The sequence below is a fragment of the Triturus cristatus genome, chromosome 1_2, assembly GCF_964204655.1.
Source record: "Triturus cristatus chromosome 1_2, aTriCri1.1, whole genome shotgun sequence".
NCBI lineage: Eukaryota > Metazoa > Chordata > Amphibia > Caudata > Salamandridae > Triturus > Triturus cristatus.
The window spans coordinates 926,979,809-927,003,495 of NC_140580.1; the positions used below are offsets into that span (position 1 = coordinate 926,979,809).

The 23,687-nt window shown below is 49.0% G+C and overlaps 1 protein-coding gene across 1 annotated transcript in view; it reads left to right on the forward strand.

Moving 5' to 3' along the window:
- Positions 1 to 23,687, forward strand: part of PEX14 (peroxisomal biogenesis factor 14) — a 377,016-nt gene that overhangs the window by 23,711 nt on the left and 329,618 nt on the right. The window lies entirely within an intron of this gene.

Below are 23,687 nucleotides of genomic sequence, written 5' to 3' on the forward strand. Positions count from 1 at the left end.
ATGTAAAATTTGTGCAGCCAGGTACAATGTCGGTCAATAAATGTAGCCGTAGGCACGTTAATATAAATTCTAGCTTATTCACACGCAGGTCAGCCTACCTACTCCTACAAGCCACACAAAACTCCTCAACCAGCATGCACAGGGTAAGTCAGTTAAGAGTACGAAAGACTCAACCGGCTACCCGCAGAACACTAGACCCACAGTGCAGCTCCTCACCCCCGTCTCCTGAGGTATCAATCTAACAAAATTGACAGCCCTAAGGAAAACAAATGGTTTGCAGGCACACAGCAAAAAACGAATTATGCCACAAAATAAAATCAGATACTGTTCTCTGCAGGGATACTGTGGCAGGAGGCACAGATATTAAAAGGAGGATGAGGAAGTAATTCACTTCCACTTGTGCTTATGTTGACCAATGATCGAAGCATCAGAGACCACATCTAGATGTGTTTTTTGTTTTCCTCTCTTAACTGTGCATATTCACGGAATCTTCAACATCTAGCCTCATTTCTTCAAACATCTTTGAGTTGCCTTTGCCGGAGTTTGCTCTAAAAATGCGTTGGTTAGATGGTTAAACATCTAGGCTTCCATGCCAAGACTTCTCACATCTCTGTGTGCGGGGATTTAATCTTTTTTTAAAATTCTGTCTCCTTATGTTAAGATCAGGTCAATTTCTCAAATATTCGGGCTACAGAGCTACGTCACTGTGGCCACAATCCTGAACTGGATATTAAATCCAGTGGTGTGCAGTGGTCTTCGCAGACTGACTAATAGGCCTTTGAGTCCCAATATCTACTTCTGCATGTTAATGTTTGCTCTGTCATTGATGGCAGTTGTAAGCAAGCAGCATTACCTTGAGCCAGTCAGATTCAGGCCAGTAGTCTTGGGAAGGCGTTGATGTATGGCAGACATGAAGAGCTGCACATGTTCAGGGTAGGTGTCACATGATGGCAGGGATTGAGTATAATTGAAAAGAGGCGAATTACCTACAAAGTGTTATAAGGAATTCTTGTACTTATTCCCAGAGGGGTGATGTATTGTTAGTGGGGATTCTCAAAAAAATGTGTAACCCTCCATGATAAACAAACCCACGGCATGGGCAATTCCAGAGTCCATATGTGTAGGTGACTGGGATGACGAGGAGTTGATATTGTGAGACAGCAGGAAGCAAGTGTGTGTGTGTGTGTATGTGTGTGTGTATATATATATATATATATATATATATATATACACACAGCCAGTCAAATAATCTTTATTTCGGTAGAAGACCTTCAAACATACAAGATTACAAACATATGAATATCAAAAACAGAAGAGTAAAAAACACGAGTAAAATTATCCATAAAAATTATCTACAATTAAAAGAAAAAAGTAAAATACAAATCTCCAGGATAAGAACAGGAAAAAAAAGGACACATAGTTATATAAATGTTTTTCTCCTGCGCCACATAGCATTATTAAAACGTGAGACGGAAACCACTATGGGCGTGGAAGTGTTAGTGTGTAAAATACTAAGTGCCTGTTTGTAGTTTCTAACGTCAACATTTTTACAGAGTGGGACAAGCCAACGATGTCGTATCTGTTTGTACCCTTTGCAAAAAAAAATACATGAGCAACAGATTCTTCCTTAGCGCCACAAGCTGGACATACCATGAGTTTGTCATTCGTCCATTTGTGGGAAAAGGCCCTTAGTGGGAGTGTGTCGTATCTAAACTGTAAATACAGTTTTCTCGCGGAAAACGGCACAATCTCATCAAGGAATGGCTCTACTTTATAATAGATTTTATAGTTAAGGTAGGCCAATGTTAATGAACCAAACCCGGGATTGCAGAGAATGGTCGAAGTATTGTAGGTACGATGTAAGTTGACCAAATCAACACATGACATCTCAGCGCAGAAAGAGGCAGGATTAAACCAAAGACCTGGGATGCCTAATTTCGCGCTTACATTCTTTATGTGGGCAAACCAGGGCAATTTATGGGTACCCGCAAGTAATAACAACTCTTGGATCTCCAGTCTAAAGTGGAGCAATTCGGGAGTTACCCAGAGTCTTCGCCAGAACAATAAAGGACGTAAAGAAACCAGTTCTTCGATGGATCTGATGCCCAAGTCCATTCTAATAGGAATTAGGGGGGTGCTCGAGGGTAGAGCCAGCAGCGATCTAAGGAATGCGTTTTCAGTCTTGGAGATATCCGAAATCGTGGAGTGTCCCCACAGCTCGGCGCCATACAGTATAGCACCGCGTGCTTGGCAGTTATTTTTCCAAGATGGGAGCTACTGGCTTGGTAGAAGACTCTCTATGGAGTCTAAGTATACCGCCTACGGTTTGTGACAATCTTAATTTGGCTTTAGCCAATTGAGGTCCCCATTCCATTCTGTCGTTCAGGGTGATGCCCAGGTATTCAAACACAGTAACCCTGTCTAATATTATGCCGTTCAGGGAGGGATTGGAGCACCTGGGTGCTGATCTCCAATCCCCTTATATGACAGAAGTTTGCAAAACTATCCAGGGCACGTTGAATACCCATAGGTGATTTAGAAAGCAGTAGAGTGTCGTCTGCAAACATCAAGGCAACCACCTTATCGTTGAGTAATTTTGGGGCATCAATATCCTTAACCCCTTTAAGGTGGCTAATTAATCCATTCACAAAAAGACGGAAGAGAGTGGGGGCCAGAACACAACCCTGTCTCACTCCCCTCGAAACTGGAAATCTAGATGTTAAAGCACCTCTTTTACCACTCCTGACCTGAGCAAAATTGTCCGTGTGAAGACGCCTGATGATATTGAGAAGGTATGCGGGCACTCCCATATCCTCCATCACTGCCCATAGGATATGACGAGGGACAAGATCAAAGGCAGATTTAAGATCTACAAAAATTAGGTAGAGGCTGCCACCCTCTACACTAACTGTTTTCCAATATAGGAGAAGAAGCCTGAGTACTTGGTCTATATACACTTTGGTGACTGAATGTATGGATACACCGCTGGGTCGTATGAATGACACCATCAGAAGATATGGCTCAATGTCTTTGAAACAGGTCAATATGACAACTTGTCCTACTCGGTGTCCCACAGCGAGAAAGAAAATGTCCTTTTCCTGAATTTGTAACAGACTGAGATGTTGATGCTGGGTAGAAGACAAACCACTAATCCACCTCACCTTTAAAATGGCTTCCCAGACTCCAAGAGCCACCACCCACCTCAATGAAAGTACAGAACGTGATATCCTGTTCAATGCTTAGCTCTCCTTTGATGACCCAAGTCAGTGCCATTGTCCAGAGCATCGACTTTAATATCTCCCTATCCCCTGGCTCCTCAAAATTGACAGCCTGTTGAAGCTGGCAAGATCCTTATTAATAGCGTCATTAGATTACTGCAACATTGTCTACACTGGGCTTCTAAAGAAGATCATTAAGAGGAATCAAAGGCATTGGATCCAGGCTGCCAGGTTGTGTCTCAATCTGAGGAGGTGTACTCGGGTAAATCCAGTCCTGAAAGTGCTTTAACGTGTGGAGGTGAGGATAAAGTTCATTGTCCTCTGCTTTATTCACAAGTCCTGTGAGAGGCAAATGTCCTGCATATAATAAAACATGAAAGAACTGTTACCCAACAATGTCCTAGATTCGTTGATTGAACATTAGATTTCCCAAGAAGCCTTTAATCGGACTACACATGGAGGCAGAACATTGAGAGTCCAAGTACTTGCATTTCGCAGAGGGCTTGAAAACATAACTGTTCTCTATTTCCTACATTTGAATTTACTGTCAACTTTCATTTACTGGAAGTAGCGATTAAAGAGCTACAGATTGGGTATTTTATTGTGTTCACCATATGGACTATCTTCCATCCCAACGAACAGATTGTAGCACATCTCAAGTGCTTTGATACTGACATATGGGTCAGGGGGAAATTGAGAGAATATGATGCAGCCTCAAAGACCATAAACATTGTGTGATTAGTTAACCACTGATGAATTCTTGTTCACTTCTATTTTAACATATGGGAGCTATTTCCACAAGAAACTGCAATTCAAGAGCTCACCGTCCACCTACATTAGTGAGCAAGCACAAGCTGCATCGGTTTATGCCAACAATGGCGTCATCTGTAACCAAGTCTGGGTGAGTTTGTAATGTATTTCAATGTTGTAAGAACCTATTCAGAAGCTAATAATCTCAGACAATTTGGCAAAGGTCCAAATAATATTTGCTCAAAATGGATTGGGGTAGAATTGTTTTTTGGCACTTGTAAGACTGAAACCAGTGTTGAAATTGGTATCTGTGCCTGTTCATGAGTAATAGGCCGTCCTGTTCTTAGATTTTCCAGACAAACAAGAGATGGGAAAATGTTTTTTTTATATTTTTTTTTATAACCAACGTTTTATTTATTGAGAGGTGCGATTAGTCAAAATACACAGCTGTACGCCTACAACCATTGCGGCCGGCAGCAAGAATCAGCGCTTTATAAGGCAAATGCAATAGAACAGAGCGGGGCTCAAGCAGCGCACTTCCCATGTCCAGGAGTATACACTAAACATGAGGTCATCCCCCGACCCACTAGACATTGCGTCCTATTATCCCCTCCTCATGTACACTCATTAGAATACTTGCACCATCGCCCTGTCAGCTACAACACAGCTCAGATTATCACATGGAACTCGCCTATTGCCCCAAAGCAAGTCTATAGCCGCGTTCACGCAAGCCTAGAAACCATGTAAAACATGAGCAGTAGACGTTGCGGACTAACTGCAGACAGGGGCCCAGCTCTAGGCCATATAGAAATGGCATTTGCACCAAGCCGGCGCCAACGCTACTATGCGCAGGGCAAGTGAACAATGCACACTGGGCCAGGCCTATGTCAGCGCTGTTCGGTATGACACATACAGCTCTTACAGTGCAGTATGGGGCACCCCATCGAACCCGCAACCCTCAGGAGGTCTGGGGCTAGTGGGGAGGCACTTCCGCTCAAGGTTACCCTGAGAATGTCACATCGCTCAACCTCAATAATCCCTGAAAAGAAAACAAACCAGTAAATAGAGATGATAGGCGGGAGAAGGGGGGGGGGGACCTGGGGGGGAGGGGAAGTGGGCCCGGCGGGAGGGCAAGGAGTGCAAATCTTTATTACCTGCATATAGCTTTCCTCCCCTAGTCTAGAGGGGTTGCCCTCAGAGGGCCCATAGCACTCGTGTAGTGATGCGTAAAAATGTAGTGGGAGAGCAGGACCCCGTTGCACACCCCAGGAGTTAGGGACCCTCCGACGGGGAGGGCGACCGCCCTGTGGACCTCAAAAGTACCCCTGGGTTAATCGGGCAAATCTCATCATCGAACAACTTTAGGGCCCTCAATCGTGGTGGTTGTAGCCGAGCATGCTCTATCTTCCCCAGGTGGTCTACTAGGGGCTTCCAAAGGGTCCGAAACTTAGTGTCCCTAAATTGAAGGCGGGCTGTGAGCAGTTCCATCGCCACCACCTCCCATAGGCGGGTAAACCACACATTAATGGAGGGCGTCTCTGCCTTCTTCCAATATAACGCTACTGTTTGCTTTGCTGCGCCCAGCATGTGGAGGCTCAAGCGCCAGTCACGGCCCGTCATGGCCCGCCGAGAGGTTGGTCGGAGACCCAACACTATTGTGAGCGGATCCTCTGGCAGGGGGTAGCCCAGCACACGCTTAATGTGGCTGAGGACCTCCTTCCAGTAGGTAGTCAGAAGTGGACACGCCCACCAAATATGGATGAAGTCCCCCAGCGCTTGAGTACAGCGCCAGCAGAGCGGGGACACCTTAGGGAACATCTTCTGGAGTCGGGCAGGGGTATAGTACCATTGGGTCATCACCTTGTAGGCCGATTCTTGTTGGGGAACACTACGAAACGTTTTGGGAATATCGCGCCAAAGTCGCGCCCACTGAGCAGGTGCAATACCGGAGCCGGAGAGGCTCTGCCACCGCACCTGGTATGGGTGGGGGTCAAGACGCCGTGTATGCTGGAGTACTTTGTATATGCGGGAGATTAAACCCTTATAGGTGCCAAAGGTATGCGCCAATTGCTCGAACGGGGTGTATGGCCTTGTGGCCGCCTGCGCCAGGGCGAAGCCCTGCACCCAGTGTCGAAGTTGTATATATTGAAATTTATCCTTGTCCGCCAGTCCGAATTCCCGTTGGCATTGGGCAAAAGTTTTGAATTCTCCCCCCACAAAAAGGTCTCTGATCGTCCGACAACCGGACTCGGTCCAGTTTTCGAAGTAGGGTGGGCGACATGCCGGCGGGAACTGTGGGTTGCGAGCGAAAGGGGTGTGGGGAGAGGGGAAGGTGGTAAGCCCCCTACGAACCGCCACCCTATCCCAGATCTCCAGGACCGTCTTAGTGGGGACCGCCATGTACGCACTGCGGTGACGCACCGTTCGGGGCAACCATGCGTGATCCCAGATCGGGCGACATGTGACTGCCCGATCCATGTGGAACCAAACTTTTTCGCTTTCCCACGCTCCCCATTCGAGAATGAAGCGGAGGTGCGACGCCCAGTAGTAATCCAGGAGGTTGGGGCAAGCAAGACCACCCCTGTCCCGGGGGAGTTTCAAAACTTTATTGGAAAATCGCGGTTTCTTACCTCCCCAAATGAAGGAGACCAATTCACGTTGCAGCCCCTGGATTTGATGTTCAGGGATGGGCGTCGGCAGTGTTTGAAAAAGGTAGAGGATCTTTGGCAACACGGACATCTTGAGTGCGTTAAGCTGGCCGAGCCAGGAGAGCGAGAGAGTCTTCCAGGTGCGCAAGTCTTCCAAGACCGAGCGTTTGCACTCCTGCCAATTGGCCTGCGTCCAGGTGGCTAGGTCCGGGGTCAAGTTAAGGCCAAGGTATCTCACCGATCCGCTCGCCCATTGATAAGGTGCGCAAGTCCGTAACGCCTCAACCTCCTCCTCTGGAATCGTGAGGTTAAGCGCCCAGGACTTTGAATGATTGATTTTAAGCCCGGAGGCGCGCTCATAGGTTTGAAGCAGCGAGTGTACCGCCGGAAGCGAGTGTAAGGGGTCAGACAACGTGAGTAGGAGGTCGTCGGCAAATAGGGCGATCTTATGGTCCCGGCCCCGAAGGGAAATGCCCTTAATAGCCGGGGATTGACGAATGAGGATAGCAAGCGGCTCATCCACTAAGGCAAATAGCAGGGGTGATAGGGGGCAACCCTGTCGGGTGCCCCTGCAAATGGGAAAGGGCTGCGTGAGCTGACCGTTCACTCGCACTCTAGCCGTAGGGGAAGTATAAGGGGCCATGATGCGCGCCTCCATTTTAGGTCCAATCCCTATCTTCCGTAAAACTGCTCGGAGGAACGCCCAGTCCACCCGGTCGAACGCTTTTTCAGCGTCGAGTGACAGAAGACAAGCCGGAATCCCCCAGTGCCTGGCCTTCCCCACAATGTGGGCTATGCGACGTACGTTGTCCGCACCCTGGCGTTGATGGATAAACCCCACCTGGTCCGGCTCCATAAGGGTGGGCAAGTGAGCACAGAGCCGCTTGGCTAGGATTTTGGTATACAGTTTGAGATCAGTATTGAGCAGGGCTATGGGCCGGTAGGAGGAGCAGAGAGTGTGGTCCTTTCCCGGCTTCGGGATGAGGGCTATCTCTGCCAGTGCCATATCCGAAGATGGCCCCCCAGAGTCCGCAAATGAGTTAAACAGACGGAGGAGGTATGGCTGTAGCTGCGGCAGGAAGGTACGAAAGAATGACACCGGGAGCCCGTCGGGCCCAGGCGTTTTGCCTAATGGGACGTCTCTCAGAGCACCCGCGATTTCCTTCAGAGTGATGGGCTCCTCCAGAAGCTCAGAGTGAGGTTTACTCAGTGGCTCCCAATCGCATTCGCCCAAAGCCGCCGATATCAGTTCGGGCTCCGGGGGGTCCCCCGCATATAGAGCGGAGTAGTAGTCGTGGAACGCTTGAAGCTTTGCAGGTTCAGTGGTCGCCCAGGCTCCCCCTGCCCCCTGTAGCTTTGCAATATGGGCCTTGGCCGCCCGTGCGCGCAAGCGCCTCGCGAGGACAGTGCCCACTTTATCGCCGCCGTCGTAAAAACGCTGCCAGAGCGCGAGTAACGTCTGTTCCGCCTTATTCGTCCTATGCATGCGAAGCTGGCCCCGGAGGACCGCTAACCGCCGCCTATGAGCTGCTAAGGGACGTTCATGGTCCATCTTTTCCAGCGTCTTGATTTCGCGCGTGAGCTTAGTTTCGTAGAGTTTGGCCTCACGCGCCCGAGCGACGGCTATAGCTGTGAGGTTGCCCCGTATCGTAGCCTTAAAGGCGTCCCACACAAGAGGAAGAGAAGTCCCCGAGACGTCATTATTTTCAAAATATGCCAGAATGGCCATCTGAATTTCCTCCCTATCAACCGGGTCCCGCAGTATATGATCCGGGAACCGCCAGCGGTGCGAACGAGGTGAGCGAGCGAGGCGCTCGTGAAGCAACAGTTCCACATGGGCATGATCAGAGACCGAGATACTAGAGTGGGACGCCGATATGGTGTCCTTAAGCAGAAGATGGGAGACAAAAAGCATGTCGATGCGTGAGTAGGAGCGGTGCGCATGCGAGTAATAGGTGTAATCCTTGAGTCCCGGGGAGTGATAGCGCCAGATATCTACTAAGTTTAGAGCAGCAAGGGATTTCTTCACTGTTGCGGACATGGCCCCCACCCCATGAAAGGCTCCCCCACAGCGATCTAGCTCCGCGTCCCACACCAAGTTGAAGTCACCCCCAACGATGATGTCAGAACCCACCGGCTCGAGGTGCTCCCGAATTATCCGGCGCAGAAAGGCGTCTTGACCCTGGTTTGGGGCGTATAGATTGCAAAGTGTGAGTGCGCGGTGTCCTCTCAGTAGCTCAACCCTCAAGAATCGGCCCTCAGTGTCCCGAAGTACCTTCACATCCCCCTGCAAGAAACCCGCTCGACAGAAGATGGCTACCCCCGCCGTCTTGGTCGCTGCCGAAGACCAAAACCGATGAGGGAAACGTGGGTGGGCCATTCGAGCCACATCCGCTTTAAGGAGATGCGTCTCCTGCAGGAAAATGATATCAGGGCCCTGTTGCAACAAATATCGCCAAATCTGGTGCCGTTTGTTCGGTGAGTTAAGCCCTTTCACATTCAGGGAGACAACCTTCCAGGAAGGTACAGTGGTCATGGTTACTGGTCTACTGGTGTTGATAGCTCCTCTAGGGTACCCCGGGCACCCACAGGCCCCCCCCGCCAGAGGGGTAAGATGAGGAATGGGGGGGAAAGGGAAGGATAGGATCTGAGGGAATAACTAATACAACAAAACAGCCAACAGGGCCAACGAGGCCTATTCCAGTCTAGGGAGTGGCCAGGCACAACGGCACAGGCTATCCCGGAGATGTCACTCTCCCAAGAATAGGGGTGGGGGACCGTCATCACCGTCATTGTACTTCAATGGCGCCAGGGGTAGCTCCGGGCCACCGCCTCATGCATGGATCAGCAGTGTCGAAAAGGGCAGACGTCGCTCATATCCCACACAGGGGGGTCGTGGCGTTGAAGTGGGGTCAAGATAGTCACTGGGCGGACAGGCAGCAAACCCCCCCCCGTCCCGGGGGGCCCTCGGTAGGAACAATGCCGCAACCATGCAGGGTCATTTGGGGGCGGACTCCTGCGATCCCGCCGGCGAGGAGCCTCCTTCCAATGACCGGATATGTTGTATGATATCCTGTTTGTCCCGCGATGATCTGCTTGCAGCAGGGGAGAGAGGTCTCCCCAGGCGGCGCACCCTGGACCAGCTAGGCTTGAGCGGAACGTGGGGCCCAGCAGCACGTCGCGATGGGCTCGCCGGCGGGGTGTCCGGGATCTGGAGCAACTGCGCAGCTTCCCGATATGAACGCAGCACCCGGCGCCTGGACTCCCATTGGAATATGAGGGCGAAGGGATGGCCCCACTGGTAGCGGATGTTGAGGTCTCTCAATTTGTCAGTGATCGGTCTAAAAACCCTCCGGCGCCTGAGGGTCGTGGGCGCCAAGTCCTGAAAAAGTTGGATCGGGGCGCCTTTGTACATGATTTCGGGTCTGTCCCTAGTCGCCTTCAGTATGGCTTCCTTTTCCACAAAGAAATGGACCCGTGTCAGAATGTCAGGGATAAGGCCAGGTCTCCCAGGCGGCCCAGAGACCCTGTGCGCCCGATCCAGGGCCGGTGGCGAGGCGTCATCGTCCCCCCGGAGTTCATGGAGGAGATCCGCCACGAAGGTCATGATATCCGCACCTTCCGCTCCAATCGGGACGCCCCGAATGCGGATGTTGTTGCGTCGCCCCCTATTTTCCAAATCCTCCTGTCGGATCTGGAGTTCGACATGCTGCTCCTCCAGGGTCGCAATCCGCTACCACAGGTGCTCCTGATCCTCCGTGCGGGCATCCAGGGTTTTTTCCATATCATCCACTCTGTCTCCAAGCTCCCCCACGTCCCTCCGGAGCTCCTTAACGCATGCCTGGACCTCTGTGCGCAGCGAGCCAATTTCAGTCTTGAGATCCTGCATAAAGAGCGCCATAAAGGACTGCGTCACTGGCTCCGCCGAGGCCCCTGCCCCCAACGATGAGGTCTCCGCCAGCGCCGCACCGGGCTTGCTCCAGAGTTCCTTCACGGTGGTGTCCTTAGAGGCCGCCGGCGGCTCCCTCCCCGGCTGAGTGCGCGTCATTCTGCGGCCCTGCTGCACCTCGACAGAAGGGTCACCACAGCAATCCGACGAGTCCGCCCAGGGTCCGTCCACTCCGCCACAACCACCGAACCAGCCGACCAGCACCCCTTGACTCCCAGGTAGTTCTACGTAGCGCTCGGTTCAAGATCCACACTCCGCTCCAGGGCCGGAGGCCACCAGCCCAGGCCGCAGTGCTGCAATGCGGAAGCCCCAGATCAAGCCAGACTGGAGGTACCAGGGCCCGCAGCGGCAGTGACCACCCTCGAGACGTGTGCGTAGCCAGTCACCGGTCCAGTGAGCCTCCGTCCCAAGGCCTCCCCCTCTCGGCCATCGGATATCGCAAAGTCCCCAAGGCAGCAGTACACTCCACTCTGACCACAATGTCCTCTCAGCACCCCCAGGGGGACCCGGCAGTCTTCCACAAGGGCCAGTACCAGCGGGCGACCGACTGTCACCAAAGAACGCAGTGGGGGCCCAACAGCAAGCGGGGGCCCCACCAAATCCACGCAGCTCCGCTCACCACACAGTGTCCAGGTAAGTGGGGCGGCCCAAAGCGACCGGGGCCTCGCCGTCCAAAAGCAGGTCAGGGACTCGCTGTGCCAGGCGGGACCGGGGCGTGCCGGGGGGGTACCAACTAAGCGCCTAAGTGGTTCTGGTCAGGTTCAGGGTAGGAGCCACAGCGTCATAATCAGGCCGAGACGTCCCCAGCAGGAGACACAGGTCGAACGCCCCAGTCCAAGCTCCTCCGCAGGTCCCGGCTCCCCCGCAGCTCCGCCGTCCCCGAGGCAGGCCGCACTCACCAAGTCACCAGGGCAGGCCTCACGGTAGCGGTCGCGGTCTTCCCCGCCTCTGCAGGCCGTCCACCCCCGCAGTAGCCCTCAGGGCAAGGGAGTCAGGCCTCAGGTGCCCCTCGCCCGCCTCACCTCAGTCCAAGCTGCTCGCGCTGCGCCTCCGAGGTCCTCAGCTCCCGGCAGCACAGGTCACCTCCTCCAGAGCTCAGCAGGGCCGGGGTTTAGAGAGTGGCGGGCGCGCCCTCACCAGCGAGGGCCGCCCCTCCGACACCGCTGTCACCAAGGGCGCCGATCTGTTACTGCCCGGCCACCTCTTCGTCGCACGAGCCGTCAGGGCATCTCCTCCGGCAGGCCCCGGCACCCGCTCAGCCTTGCCCCCGGCTCACCAGCAAGGGACGTTCAAGTCCAGGCCCCTCTGCAGGTCCGGGCGCCCCAGCAGCTCCGCCGTCCTCGAGGTAGGCAGTGTCCTCCAGGGCACCAGGGCAGGCTCCACTGCAGCGGCCGCGGTCTTCCCCGCCTCCGCAGCCTTTCCGCCCCCGCAGCAGGACAAGGGTCTCTGGCCTCAGGCACTTCTCACCCGTCGCGGCTCAGTCTAGGCTGCTCACACTTCAGTGCCCTCAGCTCCCGGCAGCTCAGACCTCCTCCTCCATATCTCAGCAGGGCCGTGGGTCATAAAATGGCGGACGCGCCCGCACCAGCTAGGGCCGCCCCTCCAGTGCCGCTGACCCCAAGAGCGCCGCTCCGCCACCTCCAGTCACCTTGTCGCCGCACAAGCAGTCCGGGCATCCCCTCCGGGAGGCCTCGGCTCCCGGCCACTCCACTCAGCCGTTCCCCGGCACGCCAACGAGGGACGCTCAAAATGGCGGGCGCACCCGCATCAGCCAGAGCCTCTCCGCGATCACAGGCACAAACGCCGCAATCAGGCAGCTCAGGGCTCCCCGAGTCAACCGGCAGCAGCCCGCTCCTCTCCGCCGCCTACTCGCCCTCACTGGAGTCGTCACCCCAGCCGCTGTGGCACCTTTTAAAGCAGTTCTCCCTGGCGGCGGCCCGGAGCCCCGGCAGCGCGCGTCTTACTCCATAGACAGCGTGGCCACGCCCCCGGGAAAATGTTTTAATGCTGTTCAGCTGCTTTATTATGGCAAAGTGTTGTGGACTTTCATTTCTCCCTTTATTCTAAAATATGAGACATTTTTATTTGAAGGTTGTTTTTTTATCTTGCTAGTTTACAATTAGCATGAATTATAAAGCTGCTTTGTGAAGGTGAACACTAGGCTAAAGTAATTCACTTTTTGAAGTTGAGTCTCAAATTTGGTTTCAGGTGTTGCTGGACTTTCGCTTTGGCTAATACTTTGATGCAGCAGTTTAATCTAGGGGGTGTTTGCACGGGCATTGTGTGTTTTTTTTAATTTTTTTTTTTTTATTGAAGACCACCTGAGAAAGGCAGCTCCGATGCTGGTGGGGTATCTCCACTGTCTGGGCTGTGGCATCCTTACACTGGCGCTTTTTGTACGTGCAATAAGCTAAAACTGTTACTAAGAACATGTAAAAAAAATTCTTTGCCACTGCACTGAACTTGTCTAGGTGTCTACTAAGAGGCTTTTCACATCTATCAAATGTATTAAATCAGCTATCGGGCAGACATCTCTCTGTAGGGCTGCAGCACAGCTACCACTGCATGTCTGGGATTAGCGGCTATGGGCAGGAGAGTGGTGGAGCAGAGGGATTCTGAACTGTTGGAAGTGTTGGGGCGTGGGATTGTTCAACCCCCGTGGCTTCCTCTTTTGACTTCACCATGATATTTGCTGAAATGTCCCTTTCCTCTCTGTCACTGGGAGTGACTCAGGTTTTACCGCAGTCCTGTATGTGGCATCAAGAGATGGCTGCACAACGCTCAGTAGGTGCAGTAAGGGCCTGCTTATAAGCGGAAGAACACTGGTGCAGGGGTGAAGACTACTAAAAAGTTTCTGTGGTACCCCTGTAGAATTTATTTTGGGTATAAAGACTCCTGTACCTCTTCTCCCTGCGTGGCTACATGGTGAGCCAGGGGGAGTGAGCAGATGTGTTGGAAATCGTAGAAATATAAGGCTTCGGAAGCCCCTGGAGTGCTGCTTCCCAACAGTCATTGGCATGCACATAGCACACCTACGGTTTCAAACTTATACTAATGTGGACCAACAGGGGAAATCCTTTGATTGCTAATTGAGTGCGTCCAATGGCAGTGGGATTTTTGCACCATGCCACCCTTGGAGTTTGTGAGAAGCTGGCCTAGTATATTATGTCCACTAATGTAAGTGGGCACCTTGCACCAGTCCAGACAACCCTTATGGTGATTTAAGAGGTCTTAGAGAACCTTGGAAAGCTCTCTAAGTGGTAGCTATGGAGAGCAGCCTTCAGACTTAGTCCAGAAGGAGTGTAAAGCAGCTTGTTTCACCAGAATGCAATCTTCTAGTATAGATTAAGTGAAAAAGAACCACACTATTTATAAAAATATGGATTTATTATATAATACTCTCTAGTACGTTCCAATATCTTCAACACAGAGATAAACACAATACTTTAGCAAAGAAACCCCTGTAAATAGCATGAATTACACAGTGGCCCTGGGGGGGGGCACCAAACCATATACTATAAAAACCACGACTCGCGTCAAGATTGTGTCGAGAGGACGTAGAAGTGCTGGGACCTCAAAGACCCACCCAAGGTGAGTAGATAGGGACCACACGGAGAGCGTGTGCAATGTGGAAACACGACCGCGTGCTCTGTACAACTCTATGTGAAAGTCGCAGTTGGACTTTTAAAGATTAATGACCCTTCCTAGCGGACTCTGAAGAAACCTAGTGGAAGACAGAAGGTTGGAGAGCCACCTCACCCGTGGATACCTTAGTACCAACGTTACCTACACCAGGGAAGCCGGGTGCATACGTGTGAAGGGGTGTCAAACTGCCGTTAAACCCAGTGGAGGACTTCAGGAAAGTGCCGCTGCTGGAAGAGGAGAAAGTGTCCGTGGGAATCCAAACATGGATTCTTGAAGACGAGCAGCTGAAAGCATTGGGGACAGTCTATGCCACTCAGGAGTGACCAGGAGACATGGAAGACGAATGCCCTCCGATGTTGGGTGCTCTAGGGAAGCTGACGATAACCTTGACTCTGCAGCTGTGAGGACCAGGCGACACTGAGGAAGACCAGGACCCGGGTACAAGCTGTCCCACGAAGGATGTCGTGTCCTGAAGGGTCGGTGTCCGGCAGGGCACCAACAACCCTTGGTAAAGGCAAGACATGCAGGAATCAAAGCAGGAGCAATGTCGGGACCAGCAAGGTCCAGGGGACTCACCAAAAGTAGGGGAGTGAGGGCAGGCCCCGAGCAGTCAGGGGAGCCCAAAAGAAACAGGTGTGACCCGCAAGTGGACCCACAGGCCAGAGGCACTGGAGACGCAAGAGGACCTCGAGCAGCTCACAAAAAGATGCAGGTCATGATGCATGCAATGCGGTGTGGCTGAAGATTTTGGTCACTGAAGGTGCTCCAGGTTGTGGTACTTGGATCACGAAGATCTTCTTGCAAGGAAGCCAAAAAGCCTTTGCAACTGCAAGTTGGACGCCATGCACAGGGGTTCGGTTATTGCAACCCCCACGAGGGATACTTACCTCCAACGTGGTGAGAGGGCAGGGCAGGCCTTGGGAGCTTTGGAAAACCACCACCTGTGTTGCAGAGCCCACGGAATCCGGTTGTTTCCACACACAACCTCAGTTCCTCCATTAAATTTAAACACTTCTGTCTTTAGTGCTTTCCGGGAGATGTGTCTCAAAGTTTCAGGTTGGTTGTAAAATTCTGGGCGATTAATATCGGACATAAAACTCTTGAAGAACTTTAACCAGGGAATTCTTAAAGCCAACTCTGAATCACAGCAGTCCTTTACTATGGCACTGTTCAAATCCATATAGTCCAAGGTCCATATCTTGTGCCAAAGAAGGACTGGATGAATCTTGATACAATATTTTAAATATTTAGCTCCCAGTTCAAAGTGACATACAAAGTTTGAGCAACTAGAAGGGAGTACTAAAAGATTTTTTTTTTTTTGTAAAGCATTTTCCACCACCTGTAGTGATTCAACATTCGGGTATCCCCATATTTCAGAACCCTACATTGTAATAGTTCTACATTTTGCGTTGTAGATGGTTAACATTTCTTTAACATTTCTTTCGGCTGACTATTCCCCAGTTTCCGTGCGAAGTTACGAAGAGACAAACAAATTGCAGCCTTCTCGAATTAATAGCGCTTTACCAATTCCCTTCACAGTCAAATAAAATTCCCAGATATGAGAAGTTTGGGGTTAGAGGTAAAATGGCTTTTTCTATGAAAATATTACGAAACTTTGAGTTACGGTCCACTTTCATAACAAATGTCTTGCTTATGTAAATTTGTAACCCAAAATTTTCCATATAAAGGACAAAGCTGTCAAGGAGACGCTGCAAAGCCAGAGGGGTGCGTGCCGTAAGTACCGCACCGTCGCATAAAGCAGAACCGGTATTGGCCAGTACTTAATTTGTGGCAAATCCGTGCACATACTAGCGGGAGTATTGCCCAGATTTTTAATGTACAGGTTAAATAAAAAAAGGGGCAAGTATGCACCCCTGATGTACCCCTTTTTCAATGCTAAAGGGACGTGTAACCTCACCCTTTATGCCAAAACGTACCCTTTTGTAACTGCTTGAATACAAGTATCTTAAAAAGTTAACAATGGTACAGTCGATACCCATCGAACTCATTACAGACCAAAGCTTGTTGTGGATTACACAATCGAAAGCGGATGATAAATCAACAAAACTCATATACAAGCTGCCACTCTTAATATACATGTATTTGCCCAGTAGCAGCTTCAAGTTGATGGCTTGCTCCGTGGTCCTAATTCCCTGGCGAAATCCATATTGTGAAATCTTGTTATTACTATCCGCCCATCATTGTTCTCTGCCTAAGAGAATGCGGCCCACCACTGTAACCAGTCAATCTGGCAAGGAGATGGGTCTGTAGTGAGCTGGGCGTTGCGATCACCTTTCTTAAATATTGGTACAATCTGAGACTCCGCCCTAGACGAAGGGGACCCCGCACTCTGGCAAGATCTAAAAACATGGATGAGAAGGGGGCCACAAAGATCAATATTAGCTTTGAGCAGGTCAATCGGGACCCTATCTGCTACACATGCTTTTACATCCTCCTGCCATCTAGAATTCAATTGAGAAAAGTTTGGGGATAGTGGCAGTACCTGTTATGTACAGCAACTCAAAGTTGTATGATGGTTGATAGAAGTGACATCTGCATTCTTGTTATCAATTGACATGATCTTGCCTCATTCTTTCCAAAGATGAGGAGAGACAACCGCAGTCTCTCTGCCTAATATGTTGCTGAGATGTCTTTGAGGAATGGACAGATGACTGTTTGGTTCAGGTTTGATTAAGGTCACCACCTTGAAATCATCCCAGTCGCTTCACTGATTTTCATTCTTTCCTGAGTTTGACTTTCCCTCATGGACTACTGCAGAGCCAGAGCCCTAGTTTCTTTCTGGTTATTCTTGTTAATTAACGTGTATTGCACAATCTACCATTAGTATGGCATCACATCACCCTTCGTTACTACAAGGGTTGACTTTTCAAGCATTGAAGTTTCATGGCAGCACCTGAGGTGTGCAATCAGGGATGCCAGTTTCAATGAGTTGTGAGGTGTATGAAATTACTTACATATAGGTACCATCGCCCACTGTGGTGTGAGTGTATGTGTGCGAAGTAGCTTAAGGCAGCATGTGCTATTGGATGCCTTTTACTAGCCAGCTGAAAGTGTTTTCAGGGCTGTATTATCTTGGAGTTCTCTCAGTGGGCGGGTGTAGGGTGGTGTGTAGTATGTCTTGGTTGGCAGTAATGTTAAATATGTTGGGTGAAAGTTACTATATTTGATATCTGTGCTGAACAGGATGTATGTAATGTTATGTCTAATGTGTACTGATTTGGTTATGCATGTGGTGTGTGATTTGCAATATGTGCTGTTGTGGGCATGTTAAAACCAATAAGATTTTGGAACCCTACTCGTCCAATAAAAGGGGCTTCGCCTTGTAGTAGGCGATAGAGCCTTTCAGCCCTCTCCTGATGACCCTAGCCCACATCAACCATTGTCCAGATAATTATATAAATTGCCCCGGAGATTCTTTTTTTATTGACACCCGTGTACTTTATAATTGGCTGAACAATTCTATATAAAGGATCTCCATCCAGACACAATAAATGTGTTCAAGTGTTAATATCTCAGACATTCACACCACCTTTACTGGAGAAAGCGAATCTTGATTGATTGTCAAAGATCATTGCAGTTATGACTTATAATGATATGTTTCTATTTTCTTTAAGGAAAGTTGCTTGAGAATGTGGGACAGTACATCCATGCATTTATTCCCTCAGAGTTTCTTTCCTCTGGTGATGTAGACATGGGTAGTGTGGTATTGACAACAACTGAATAAGATGTGGTCAGTGTCTCCAGTATCATGTCTGTGAAGTCGTGGTGCATGTCTTGCCAGGTGCATGGCTGAGTCATTGAACCCCATGTGACTTTGACATTAACTTTGATGATTGCTTTTGTTTGCTGCCCAGGATCCACCTTCAACACCAGAGCCTTTGTGTTCCTTTCCTTACTACCTAATAGTGCAGTTCTTCCTCTGGGTGTGGATGTGGGCTCATCTGGCAATTTGAAGTTACCACTGGGCTTCTGCCAGTCCTTCATGCCCTTCCCCTCTTCCTGTCTCCATCTGCATACCTGAAGTATCTGCTGTTGCGTGGAATGGTTACATATTTTTCTTTATCCAGATAAAACCAGGTCTGGGACAGCTACAGTTGTCAATGACCCCTACATGCTCTGAGCATGCAGTGTTTGTGCACTTCTGGGAGAGGGGGATATCCCCAGAATCCATAGGTTGCAAAAGAGCTTATTAGACAACCCAGTCATAGATACTGGATCTGTTGGCCAGCACGTTCCATATTTTTTTCATCACATCCAATGCAGAGCTGCATACAAACGTAGCTAAGACGGTTCAGAAGTAGCACTCTGTGATGGCCCTTCTTTCAGGCTGGATACAAGCTTTGGCCTAAGAATCAGGAATCAGTGTTGCAGTTTCATTGTGCGAGGAGGACTGCTGTCTGAGAAGACGCTAGACTCCACCATTCATGCATGAGTATTGCCTTCTTGCCAATGATGCCCAGAGGAAATGTGAAATGATTTCGTTATGTTTAGTCCTACCTGTCACTTGTATGTCTTAATTGGTGAGCCTGGATTGTTAGTAAATCAGATGGTCATTGCGGGAGGTCGATGAATACAGCTATATTGTCTTTATAAGAGATACTGAAGTCATCCAGACCATTCAGAACTTGCTTCCCCTGAATTACGGATAATCCGGACCATATTGTACAAGAGCAGCATATAAATTCACCAACTCGTTAAACATTTGAAGGTCATGTGTTCCCCCAACACCCCCACCCTTTGGGTAGTTCAACACCACTGTCCAGTCTTGCAACATCTATAAATCTATATTTTGAGTTCTTATGATCATAGTTATTTCTTGGTGCCCCCAACATTCCTAAACCTTAGTTTGGGGTTTACAATAGCTCTGTCTTAATTTTACTCTTCTGTGGTGCCTTTATTTTGATGTCGTTATTTTGTTTTTGTTTCTGTTGATCTAGCTGATTTTATTGTACTGTGCAAATTGTAGTGTCTTGTGAGTTTGAATGATGGAACCCTTTTGGCCCGTGATGGACGCTATAAAACTGTGGCGTAAGTGTTAGAGCAGAATGCAAGGAAGGGTGGTTTAGAATGTTGCATTTGCAGTTACATGCAGACTAATAAGCACATGTAATGCTAAGCTCCGTGTGTGGCGTAATCCTTTTCGTGTACCCAGGCTGAGGAGGATGCTACCACTGGTGACGAGTTAGGGGACTAGTAACCCGAAGATCCACAGTGCTGTCCCAGAGAGTTTGCCGTTGTCCAAGCAAACTGATTGTGCGTGCCACGTATATTACAGTCGAAGTAGTGAACCGATGCTTCACACAGGGGGAGTCAAAGCGCAACTCCAGCCTCTGTAAAGAAGTTAAAAAAACACCAAAAGCATTGCAAAGAAGTCTATATATCCGTGACCGAAAACCAGCTGGTCAGACCATACATAAAGGTACTGCGCTACTATGCAATACACAGTCACATGTAATACGGAGTGATAACGCTAAAGGCGGATGCAAACAGGTTTTGAAAGAGCATCCATACTGGTAGTGGCGATTGCTGTCCAAGAAGCTATCCTGAGTCAGCCACAGGTGTGAGATCTTCCCCCATTATCTGATAGGAATTTAAAGGGAATGACTTAGCAGCTTCCTGTTGGGGCCGACAAGGCAATCCCGGGGCACCTTTATGGCTCTTAATGATACCTGAGCTGTATCTATCAGCATGCATTTTGGGGAAGAAGGGCCGATGTCTCCCTTGGCAAACTCCCTGAAGAACGCAAGCTTACTGTGCATTGGGAGACCTTGTGACTGAAATCTGGGTCATAAAGATTTGCGGTTTAGAATTACCCAGCATCGCATGGTGAAGCAATGGTTCCAGGGACCGGTGCTTTGCTGCCGCCTGAGCTGGCTCAGGCCTCCAATTTTACCATCTGTCGGCCATTGGCATAGGGCTTAATTTGTGCTGGTAACTCTAACTGGTGGGCACTGGCACTTATGTGTGGGTAACAGTACATATTTCTCATCATCAGACCCAACATGAAAGGAAGAAGCAGAAAAGGGGTAAACAAAGAGAAAGCTAGGAAAACCGTGAGAAAGAGAAAGCAGTGATGAAAAATAATTTGCTTGAGGTATTGTAGGATGTTGGAATAAAGAGGCATGAGATGAAGTAAACATTAGGCAGCCTTGACGTTCAGTAGCGCTTTGGTGGCCTGCTAAGAACAACTTAGGGTACCTAGTCTTGTATTTTTACAAATGATGTCCCGGGGTCATGTCCTTAGAGACTCAATCTTCAGTAGCCTGTCCGGGCCCCTAAGGCACAAACTGAAACTTCCACAGATTGCAGAGTTTGCTATTCTGGACGCTCAGTAACACCCACAATCCCCTCATACACCCACTCCATTTTTACCAGGTTTTCCCATCTCGACCAAAGAGGTGATCTGCCCATGCTGCCTATTTTCGCTGTACATCTGGGTAACCACCTATCCGACAGTAATAGGTGGTTTGTGTGAAACAGTTTTCAGGGCGTTGAAGTGTTTTAATTACTGTTGGGGTATGATGGGGCATATGAGCACTGGAGTGTAGGGCTTTGGGTAGGAACAGGATAGAGCAGCCAGGGAGGGGCCTCTTGGGGTTAGAGTGGGGGTAGAATGGAGCTGTGGCACAGGTGTTGGAGGGATCATTCAGTAAAACTTTCATATTTTGAATCCATATAATTGGCATGATTTTACACGGTATTTTACTTCCAAGTTGTGTACTTTATTGTTATATAGGCAATACCTAGAAATGTCGTCTGCTGACCACAGCATCCGCTTCCTTTCGATGTGTAACATGCCCCACTTCTGCTTCCTTCGCCTTGTCATCATTTGTCTTTTCTCTTCTCCTCCTCATGCATTGGTACATGTGACTACACTGCACAGTAACTAACAAATTGGTACTATTCAACACACATTTATCTGACTTCTATATAAATCCTCGGCTAGTGTGGTGCAGGCAGGAGACTGCCACAAAAGCATGCTTTATTGTGTTCCATGTCTTGATGCGTGCCCAGTAGCTGGTGGTTGGGGAAGGGTCATTTGTCATGGCATCACTGGATATCCTGAGCCCCCTCAAGGGCTGTACTAATTGGTACCTGTAAGCAAAGATGCTGAGAAAACACATTAAGATGGGCGTGCATTTGGTAACCTTTGTGATGACGTGCATTTGGTAACCTTTGTGATGACGTGTGTTGAATTTAATTCATGATATATGGGCCCTGACATGTCCCCAAGAAGGTATACATTGCTTATCACACATTTGACACTTTCAGCAATGCATTTGCTAATATATTTGTGAGATCCTGGCTCCGGGGCAGCCACTGGTTACGGAGCCTGTAATAATTGGAGACGTTTACCAGCGATGATCTGGAGCCACAGTACTGTTTCACAAGTTGAAAGGACCAGGTACCTCTATTTAGCACTTGACCACTCCGTGATAACGAGGCTGACCAGCCCAAGTCTTACTCAAGGAGGCGGCGCATGTTTAGCCTCTTAGAAAATAGTAGGACACTTAAATATTCTTATGAACTGATTGTCCACTCAGTGCTTTACTTTATAAGTGACATTTGCTTCAAAAACTATAAGAATACTAACCTGTGTGTAAAATAATGATCAGCAAATGAAACCGGAAGTCTGTGGCTTCCTTCTCACCAGAAATACGACAGTAGATCTCCCAAAGAAGTGCTCAACTGGTCCTTGGCAAACACTAGCAGCTTTTTTCGAAGTGACTATTGAAGGGTGTCTAGTGCCTATGAGTAGAGTATGCACTTCAGTGATGGCGTACTAAAGGATCAGCCACAGGTCTATTCCTTTGTGGGTAATAGCTATATGTAAAGCCTATATTTAGAGAGCCAACAGTGGCGGTCCACATGCTCATGGCAGGGCTCTCAAAGATGTGCTGGCACCAGCCACAACCACTGAACCAGCAAAGACCAAAGTGGAGACTTGCTGAGTTGAGGACAGTAGTTCAAGGCAGATATCCCCAAAACTGTTCGTCCTATGAAGCTGTATCAGTGGTTATGTACTCGGAGTGACCTCTTCCAGCTGCATCTCAGAATCCCCATGTCGGTGGTGAAGTCTGTGTAATCCTTTAGATCTCTAGGAGCAACTAAAGTGTGCACATACACGTCTCATACTGACCCAGCTCATGAATTCTTACTGAATTTAGTTGATCTCCACATAACATTTCCAACAGAGAGGTGAATCCAGTGAAGACAAAATGTTGGTCAATAGCTGTTTCCCTCAATGTGCTGGGAGCACAGATCACTCTGATTTAACACTAGTTGCGTGTAGTGCCACTGTATCCTGGAAAGAGTCAGTTCGATGAAAATAAATCATGCCCTGTAAGTAATTTGACAAGGCTGTCTGTTTAGCAGTCTTTACTGATAGGGAATCTTCGGTGGTTGTCACAATAGTGGTTTTGTATCCATGTCAAACTGATAGGTTGTCCGGAGGTGTGATACGTTTAAGGTTTTGAGCTGGAAATCCTGTGCTTTCTCATGTGTTTAGGGACTGGGATTTATCTACGGCAGTGTGCAGCCAGTTATTCCAGCAGAAGGGCATGTTTTATAAACCTTACAATCTGGCGCAGTGAGTGAAATGCCCGACAACAGCGGCTGCCATGTTGGTGCTTGAGAGGGCTTGTGAGGAATGCATTTAGATTACTTTGAGATCAGTTGGTATCACCTTGTGTGGTAGTTGTGCAGATGTTCATTGTTGTGATTTTTTTTTATGGTACTGTTGCTCATTGATGACAATGTTTTTTTGTTTCACCTTTTTAGTATTGGGTCTTCTTTTTGTATTATGTGCACATTGGGGAGTTTCAACGTCTAGGATTGGTATTTAGAGACATACTGCTTGATTTGTGCAACTTATCACCTGCTTTTGGTTGCATGCGCCTTCAAGGGTAAATCTTATTTAGTTGGCCCTAAATGGTGCAATAGTCTGGCTTTCCTTTGTGCAGTAGAGCCACACGTGATCACTTGTTCCGTGATAAAACCAGCTGTGCAAAAATCGCATGTGGTGAAATTTTATGAAGTAAAATCGTGCACTCACTCCTTATCTGGGTGGGTGATTTTAAAGCAGATATCCAGTTAAAACATTTGGTAATTGTTTGCTAAATAAAACCACAGGAATCTGAATGATAGTGCTAGTTTTTATTACATCATATCGATGCCCAAAGCCTTGGAGATCTCCCTGAGTAAGCCTCAGCTACTCAACCACTGTTACCACCGGTGGATCAAGGAAACTACATAAATCTTGGTAAAACATTGCAAGTAATCGAACATTGGCCAAGAAACCTCAATAAGCTACAATCAACGTATCCCTAGCATACTGGGAAGAATTCATACAAAAGCTTTACGTGGATAATAGTCTAACCACCAATACGGCTGCCCCAGAGAATAAGAAACCATATCCCTTGACCTATGATAGAGCCTCCTAGCTAACTCTCTATG